Raw genomic sequence first — 7,390 nt, forward strand, 5'->3', positions numbered from 1 at the left:
ATGACTTCTTTTGAATTTGGCCACCACTCCTCATATTGAAAACAGCCATTAAAGCATTTGACATGACTCTGTGAAAGAAATTACACAGGATTTCTTCACCTCAAAAAAAAAAAAAAAAAAAAAAAAAAAAAATCCAAGTAAAGGTCAATTTAGGGGAGACTGAATTGACACCGAGCGAAAACAATGGTATCAATAATCATTCAATACTTGGTTAAATACTTGTACTTCTAACAAAGGTTGACAACAAACATCAAATAAGCCAGTGTTTTAAACACACCATATATAGTTAGTTAAATTTTATTTCTGTGTCATGCCAAACATTTGGCCCATCCCACATGGGATTACAAGACACCACAAACTTATTTAGCAAACATTTTCCGGTCGCATACAAATCATTCTGAGAAATACATGAATACAAACATATATATACACAGCATATACAAACAAATCCTCATCTACAGATCATCTCGATAAAGAGCTTTTTTCCTCTTCTCCCAGGCTTTCTCAAGATAATTGGCTAATTTATATGTTTCACATGTGAACAGCCATCTCAGTCTTTGAGCATCATCCATATTTACCAAATCAATCTCTGATTTTATCCTACAAAACAAAACAAAAATCACGCTGTTCACAATAATTAGATATATATTATATTTCTTTCACTTGACATGGGGTAAGCGCTCCTTGAGGGTCTGGTGCCAGCAATTTCAAAATGTAAAGATTTGTAAAATGTAAATTCAATTTTGGAATTTGACAACCCCATGGCTGGAAGAGACCATTAACATACATACCCTCACTTCTGTGCTCTCTCCCGAATGCAGCGGTCCAGAGGCAAGACAACATTTGGAAATTCTGTTAATGAAAACAAAACACACATACAAACTTAAATAAGAGGGTAGTTAACCCCCTGAGGTCGGTTCCGTATGAGTGCAAAAAAAAAAAAATATATATATATTAATTTTTATCTTATATGCTTGTGTTATACATCAATCGATCCTGTTTAGTGTGTATTTTTTTTGTGTATGCTCATAATAAAAACAAAGTGTTGTGCTTTTCGCCAAATAAAGAAAAATAAACATGATGCGAGTTCTGCCTACTCTCCGTCAGTGAAGTCCATTCTGAAACGCGTCCGAAAATGAACTGTAACTCAGCGAATACTCAGTCAAACAGGCATACAGACACACAGGCATGAAGCTTGAATTCTCTTCTTTCAAATGAAGTAATTTTTATAAAAAACAAATATTCACAGTTTATATAATATGTATGTAAAGAGAGAGATGTCAGTCGTTCTCATCTCAGCTAATTAAGTTTTAATGTGACTCCGCCTACGGAGACCGCGCTATTCAAACGCAAATGTGAGGCGATCCATACAAACCTGTGAAACGCCCACATCCGCTGGATAAGGCCGGTGAAACACTGGATGCGTGGCGTAAGCGTCTCAGCTGCGTGGCGTGTCCGTTTTTATTTCGGCTCCCATGTTAACAGTTTAGAGTTTGCACACTGCCTGTGTGAGACGCGCGTCTCAGGCGCGGCACGAGCCACGTGGAAAACGCGTGCATTCTAGAAATAGAACCGACGCCTATTTTTCACGCGACACGCAAGCGTCTTGGAAGCGTTTCCATGCAAAATTGAATAGGAAAATCTGTTTATTTGTCATTTTGACACGAATACATATTAATAAATGTCCTTTTGATGTTTAAAAGTGTCTAGGTTTTGACATAAATGCAAATATAAATGTAATTTTACAAAATATGATCGATTTTCAAATACTGCTGTATTGAATGAACAGCTTTTAGCAAACTCTATTGCTATACTGAGATGAGGAATACTGTATGTGTTTTGTCAAAAATAAAGTCATCAACTAACTAATGAATCCTTTACTTTGAAATACGTATGATAAAATGTATACTTTAGTTTTGAAAGACGTTGACTAGTTTTGAAAAGATTATAAAGTATGTATGTGCATGCATATATATATATGTGTGTGTGTGTGTATATATGAAGAGTTCAGATGCAAAAGCCTCTAAATGCCATCTGAAATTTTCTCCTAGAATGATCATTTTTATGAAGCTTGTATATTTAAGTTAGCTATAGGTGACACACCTGAATGAATGGCTCATTAAGTATGCAGGGACGTAGTCTCACCAGGTGTGAACTACTAAATATGCATGATGCTGTTGGAGCGTTTACGCCCCATCCGCATATTGGCTTTCCAAACTAAAAGTGTTTCACAAAACTAAAATCAATGTATCGTTTTTTTGTGAATGATTAGGCAGGATGATTTTCATATCATTTTGAAGAAAAAACACTAGGCGATGACATCCATTAGTCAAAAGTCTTATTGCCACATATTTAGTATGTGTTTTGTGGCCTTATTTCAGAAACTTTAATTTTTAGTTTTTTCGATAACCATGCATAAACATTATTCTCTCAAAAATGAAAACATGTACATACATGTGGCTCACATATTATGGAAGTCCTGTTTGTGCTATATAGAGTGAATTTACACCTTTGCCATTAATATGTTTATAAGCAACTGAAAAAAGCACAAATGTCAGGGCATGTCAGAACATCTCAAGGACCCCAAAAACACCCCAGACCCCAGAGGGTTAAATAAAAACAGTAAACAATATTGTTTTATTTTATCTACTTTGTGGATGTAGCAAAGATTTAGACTTATTGTAATCCAATTGGACATAGTCAACTATTGTTGCCATATAATAATTATTCAAATTACTAAATCCAAGGTAGCCAACCCTGGTCCTCGAGAGCCACTCTCCTGCTGGTCTCCAAACTATCCCTGCCCTACTTCCTGCTGACTAATAATGGATCAGGTGTGTTGTCAGTCAGAAGCTGGAAGGGCAGGAATAGTTGGAAAACAAGCAGGGCAGTGGCTCTGGAGGACCAGGGTTGGCTACATATTTTAAATTGTGAAGTGATAAGACTGCTGTTCAAATGTACACTTCACAGTGTAATACTGCATTAGTTACTATAAAATTAGCTGGCTGTACTTTAGCTTTTTCCTTGAGCAATGACAGACCTTATAGGCTCTATATTTGTAACTGTATGAAAAATTATTTAGAAAAATGTATGTTTGTATTTAAGGTATATTGTGTGTAAAATAAGATGCAAATAGCAAGGTTCTCACATAAAATGGGGTGTCCTCTGGGACTGGGATGATAATGCAGAATTTGGAACTGGAGACAATAAAAACAAATGGGTGAAAAATATTTAAGGTAAGAAAGGACACTTTAACCAATAAACACCATAACTATATGGTAAAAAAAAAAAAAAAAAAAACACCTTTATGAAGGACATTAAACAAGAAACAAATGCAATGTCTCTTTGGTTCTGCCAGATGGCCTGGAGAAGGATTCCTGAATTCTCGGTCTGACAGATGGCTGTTCGTTATGTGACCCTGAAAGAAAAATGGAAACTTAATGTAATTTCGTCAAGTACAACAAACAAAATCACGTTTAAAAAAATTCACTAAAGTGATTACAAAATTGGTAATCTTAGAGTATGGTTAAAGAGCAACTTTGTAACAGAGCAAACCTGAGCCAAACACATTAACTGCCTTAATATAGAGAGCACATTAAACTGCCCTCCAAGTGACAATAATACACTCACAATACATTCCAAATATGATCAAAAACAGAAGATTCGTTCTTTGCATACAGACAGGATTTATATTCATTATGCAAAAAGGCACGGCCATAAAGCATTACTTAAGCATTTAAAGCTGAGGCCATAGGTGAGGAATCAGGTAGTCTCCTTCCTGATACTTGCCTATTTTCATTGTGCATTAACCTCACCTGCACAAATAGTTGATTTTATGGTAGTGTAAGATATAAACACAGTAAATCACAGAGACGTTTTGGGATATTATGTTAACATTTATGCAAAACACCTCCTGACTCATGAAATATCCGAAATGGTCCGAACTAATAAACGGTCCGTAAGCACAAACGAGTAGCGCAGTTTCGTTCCGCTTTCTTTCTTTTTTTTTTACCATTCGCTGCTGGGCAAATGTTGCGGTCGCGCCAGCGCGACCTATAACAAAATTTGGTCTCACCGGCAGAAAAAAATTAGCCTGGTTCTACTAGACTCTCGTACATTTAATTTGTACTTGTAAACTCTTTGTAAAGAGTCTGTCCCCTCTCCATTGACAAGCGTTAACTTCACTGAAGGCGGATACTCTGTTGAAGCAGAGAATGTCTAATGTTACATTTATAATACAAAATGTACTTACCCAACAGCAGATTTTTAGTAATTCGGCAACACAACAATGCACCCTCAAATCCTGCTCACCTCGTGGTTGCTATGCGTGGTTGCAGAGCCTGTCTGGTGGTGGTTGTAGAAAAACGGGAAAATGGCTGCTTTATCGCGAGATAATATATCATATCGTTGGATTTTGCAATATCGCGAGATTTGCTACAACATCTCGGTGGCACAGTTTTGACCTGTAAAGCACGTCAGTGTACGTCTTTTCGAACCTCTTAAAACTACTTGGGGCACTTAAATTTATTATTGCAGTATCAACCAGTGTAAGCATAATTGCATATTTCATAAGGATTTCAGAGAGGGTCATAATGGACTATAAATGCACGTGTAAAGGACGTCACCTACTGGACATCCACTTAAAACGACTAAAATGCAGTGGCTTTGCAATCACTTAACCACACTGGGCACTTAGTGATTATAATTTATTTAAACAAGATAAAGTAAATATATTTACTTTGTATACAAATTGTGTATTTCATATAAAGATAATTCCTGTTTTTTTCTGTCTTGCTAGACGTGTAAATGACGTCAGTGGACGTCTTCACAACCTCTTAAAATCTAATTGGGCAATTAAATTAATTATTGCAGTATTAACCATGCAAGGATTAAGCACAGCTTTTGCATATTTCACAAGGATTTCATGATGGAGGGTCATGATGGACTATAAATGCACGTGTAAAAGACGTCGCCAGGTGACGTCCTCTCACCCTATACACTATTTATTGAACTACACGTAGCTAAAAGTCAAAATAACAATTATACATGCAACCCCAGAGAACTGTAGACATGTACAAATGTATCTGAATGCATTTTTAGGAAATGTTCGGTGTTACATATTTTTACCGATTTATGCTGTCCTACCGCAACTATTTTTGGCCAGGGACACGACGTTGCCGGCATCTGCATGTTGCCGTCGGACCAATGTTTGCTGGGTTGACTTGACTTTGAGCATCTGACACTTTACATGACATTACTGACACAATACTGACATTATCTCTCAATCATATGAAGACACAAAGGTTTGCTTAAAGGGATTATTCTGCAATATACAAAAGTGTGTGTGTGTGTGTGTGTGTGTGTGCGCGCATGTTTTTCTATCCCGGTGGGGACTTAAACCACAAACAAGCACCAATGCTAAATTTTTCTAAATATCATAATCATTTGTTAACAGACAAGTATTCATTACTTTAATGAGCTCATTGTTTCTGCATTAAATCACTACATTGTGGGAAGAAAGATGGCGTTGTAGAGTGGACACGTCTTTTGGCGAGCTCTCGTGACATTAGTTCAAATATCCGATTAATTAATATTTTCACTCAGCAGGATCATTCTACGAGCTTAAATGGTTATTGTGCCATGTCTTTAGACCAATATTTTTCAAAAGGATCTGATAGAATGCCCAAAGCTAAGAAGATTGCGTCGAAGAGTTCTACTACCAGCGGCGACGAGCATGGTGCTAATATGAACGACGCGAGCATGAAGAGTCGTGAGGAGGAAAGTTCCAACTCCAACTTTGCTCAAGCTCTGGACAAATTAACTGAAAACATTACGAAGGTAATAGATGAGAAAGTGAACACTGTCCTAGCCGCGATAAACGATCAAACCGTTCAGCTCCAAGCCTTGGTGGAGCGAGTGGGCCAGGCGGAGGAACGAATAGCCGGTGTGGAAAATTCAACGGAGACTTTGCAGGCCACCATGGCTGATCTTAAAAAAAAAGTGAGCGAAATGTCAGCGCACATCGACGATCTGGAGAATCGCGGGCGCAGGTGTAATTTGCGTCTTGTCGGTCTTCAAGAAGGAAGTGATCCGGTGCATTTCTTTGAAAGGTGGTTGCCTGATTACTTAAAGATTGCAACGAAGGCTGGACGGATCAAGCTTGATCGTGCTCATCGCTCGTTAGCGCCATTACCAGGACCCAAGCAGAGACCCAGACCTGTCATCATAAAGTTTCATAACTTTACGGACAAACAGCGAGTGTTGGACGCAGCTCGTCGTGTTGGCATGGATCCCGAAAGGAGCACTGACACAGGACCGAGGATTTCATTCTTCAACGATTATTCTGCAATGGTAATAAAGAAACGCAAGGCTTTCGACGATGTCAAACGGCGACTGCAGAAGATGAAGATTGAGTATGCACTACTGTATCCTGCAACTCTGAGGCTGACCGTCAACGGGACAGTGAAACGCTTTGCCTCTTCAGATGACGCGACTGCGTTCGTTGACAGCTTGGGCTAATTTGGCAAGCTTTCGTGGACAGTTTTGTGGTATCTCAACAAAATAACATGCTGAGTGAAGCTGTATCATGTTGCTGAGTGCGCGGTGAGGTTTGTGTTTACCCTATGTTCAGAGATGTGAGTGGTGTTTGGGGGGGTAGGCAGTTGCCTTCAGAAGAAAATAGTAAGAACAGTTCTGGTTTGTTCCCTTGAATAGTTTTTTGTGTTTTATTTTGATTTTATTTAATTTTTGTTTGAAGCTCAGATTTCCTATGGGTTCCCTTACAGGAATATACTCTAAATTCATCTGTATTATGTTTGCACTGATTGTCTGTGCAATATTGAATGTCTAGGGCGCTTAGGATTTGCACTTGGAATATTCGAGGTATTCATAATCCTATAAAGCGGAGAAAGATACTTGCTTTTTTGAAAAAAGGAAATATCGAAATTGCTCTTTTACAAGAGACTCATCTGAGTGATGCAGAACATCTAAAATTACAACAGGGTGGTTTTGGGCAGATATATTTTTCTTCTTTTACATCTAGAAGTAGAGGTGTTGCCATTCTCATTAAACATAATCTACCGTTCAAAATTGTAAACTGTATTAAAGATAGGGGCGGTCGTTATGTTATTGTTGAAGGCTTGTTGCAAGGTAAAACTATTCTCATACTAAACATGTACTATCCTCCAGCTCATCCATCTGACTTTATTACTAAAGTGTTTTTGGACTTGTGCCAGGTCAGCAGATTTAACAATTGTGGGTGGAGATTTTAATTGTGTAATGAATCCTCTTGTAGATAGGCACCCACATAGCTCTGCGTCTCTAACCGCTCAGGCGAGATCCCTTCAGAATATTTGTAAAGATCTTGGTTTTGTAGATGTCTGGAGAACTC

At 38.0% G+C, this 7,390-nt stretch overlaps 1 long non-coding RNA gene across 1 annotated transcript; it reads right to left on the reverse strand.

Moving 5' to 3' along the window:
• Positions 1-3,975, reverse strand: LOC307145526. Its single transcript, XR_013818967.1, has 5 exons — positions 3,790-3,975; positions 3,304-3,418; positions 3,149-3,197; positions 792-852; positions 1-68 (listed from the first exon to the last, which is right to left on the reverse strand). It is a non-coding gene; the product is annotated as an uncharacterized lncRNA (long non-coding RNA).
• Positions 3,976-7,390: the final 3,415 nt, after the last annotated feature.

Source organism: Squalius cephalus (genome assembly GCF_949319135.1).
Source record: "Squalius cephalus genome assembly, chromosome: 18".
Classification (NCBI taxonomy): Eukaryota; Metazoa; Chordata; class Actinopteri; order Cypriniformes; family Leuciscidae; genus Squalius; species Squalius cephalus.